The following is a 2488-nucleotide window of genomic DNA, read 5'->3' as shown; positions in this document are numbered from 1 at the left end:
AGAACTGAACTAGAACTGAACTAGAACTGAACTAGAACTGAACTAGAACTGAACTAGAACTGAACTAGAACTGGACTAGAACTGAACTAGAACTGAACTAGAACAGAAATCCAATCCATTCTATATAAATTTCTCAATAGAAAAACCGTTATATTGACAATGTTTATATTGACAAACTGTTATATTTCAATTTTTCTTTATAAAAAAAAACTGTTATATTGACACTTTTCTATAGAAAGATTTAAATTCTTTGAAACTTTAATACTCGCGTTAAACGTTTCTATAGCAAAACGGTTGTAGTTATAATTTTTCTATAAAAAAATATGTTATAATTAAAATTTTTCAATCAAAAAACTGTTTTATTTGTAATTTTTAAAGAAAACTGTTATACTGTGTAATTTTTAGTATAAAAACTTTTACAAAGACAATTTATCTGGAGATAAAATGTTATATTGAAAAATTGTTTATAAAATTTTTCAATATAATCTGTTATACTTAAAACTGTTATATTTTTAAAGAAAACTGTTATACTGTTTAATTTTCAGTATAAAATTTTTTACACTGACAATTTTTCTATATTGGAAAACTGTTATTTAAAATAAATTTAAAAAAAATCTGTTATACTTAAAATTTTTATAGAAAACTGTTATAGTGCTAAATTTTTAGTATAACAACTTTTACACAGACAATTTTTCTGTAGAAAAACTGTTATATTGAACTTTTTTTTAGAGAAAAACTGTTATACTGAATTTTTTGTGAGAAAAACTAAAAATAAGTTTTAAGGAAATGTGTTAAAATATAGAAATATTTTTATGGAAAACTTACTTATATTCAGCAGCTTCATTTTCCAAACTCTGATTATTACCCTCTAGCATAACAGCATCATGCGATAAACTTCTATAATGATCCAACATTTCGTCACGTTCTTTTTCCTATTGGGATTAAAACAAAAAATTTTAAAAATAAACTTTTTTTTAAAAAATCTAGAGAATTCCAAACAAAACCTTTTGCATTAATAAATCCTCTGCTTTTTTCACTTCCTCCACATATTTTCTCAGCTGTTGTTTCAAACGTTCAATTTCCTTTTCAGAATCTTTAAGTTGTTTTTTCAAAATAACAACTTCGGCCTGGCTATCGGCCAAATCATTTGTCAGACGTCTGTTGTGAAATTGTAATAAAGAAATTTATGAAATTATTAGCAAAATAATACACAAATGAGATAAATTAAATTTAAATAAATAAACTAGTTTGTATTTATTTCCTAGAGAAATAAAAGAAAAAAACACACAGACTTACACATTCTCTTGTATGGCCTGATCTCGACTGGTTTTTAAGGCGGTAAGTTGTTGTTTTAAACTTTTGCTTTCCGTTGAGGTCTCGTGTAGTTCAGAATCACGTTCACGTGTTTGATATTTAAGTTTACTAAAATTATACAAAGAAAAAAAACAGAATGTCTTACAAAAAAGTTAACATTTAACAAACAAATACCAACACTTCAACAATGTCTAGTGTAAACAAAAGATTTAAGACACAAACTTGTTTTTCTTATTATTAAATTTTTTGTTTTTCTTTTTATCATCTAAACATAAATTATGCAATTTTGCTATGCACTCTATTATTATTTATTAATTAGCTAATAAATATTTCATTATTTATTACGGCTTTTATATATTTTGTAACATTATTGATTCTTTTGACATCATGGCATATTTTTGATAAACCAACCGTCCTCCATTTCAAACTTCTTGTTTTTATGGGGGGATTATCTTTCCATTTAAAACTCGATATCTTATTACTGCTCTATTGTTGGTTTAATAATAACTCATTATTAATTGTAACTGCGTGTGTTTGTGTGTATCTGTTGATATTTTGACCAAACCCACAACAATAACAGTTGTGACCAATTTCAATTTGTATTATTAAGCAACAATTGCAGTCAAATGTTTGTAAGTTGTGCCACAATATGTCTGCGTTTTATTGCAGCATAATAATTTAAAAAGGGCTTTGTATCTAATGCACTCTAGCAAACATGCAGACTTTTCTTTTTGTAATTTTAAAAGTAAAATAATATTCTTTAATAAACTACATTATAGGATTACAAAGAAACGAGGTGGGTATTAGTTATCATAACAATTAAACATAATAGAAAGATAAGTTTCCATCAAATTTTGTATAAAAATATTATCAAATAATTTTTGGAAGTTGCGCAATCTGAATTAAAACTAAACAGAACTAAGCTAAAACAGAACTAGAACTAGAACAGAACTAGAACAGAACTAGAACTAGAACTAGAACAGAACTAGAACTAGAAAAGAACTAGAACTGAACTGGAACTGAACTAGAACTAGAACTGAACTAGAACTGAACTAGAACTGAACTCGAACTGGACTAGAACTGAACTAGAACTGAACTAGAACTGAACTAGAACTGAACTAGAACTGAACTAGAACTGAACTAGAACTGAACTAGAACTGAACTAGAACTGAAC

The sequence above is a fragment of the Lucilia cuprina genome, chromosome 5 (genome assembly GCF_022045245.1).
Source record: "Lucilia cuprina isolate Lc7/37 chromosome 5, ASM2204524v1, whole genome shotgun sequence".
NCBI classification, from domain to species: Eukaryota; Metazoa; Arthropoda; class Insecta; order Diptera; family Calliphoridae; genus Lucilia; species Lucilia cuprina.
Note: the sequence above shows the minus strand (reverse complement) of the source record.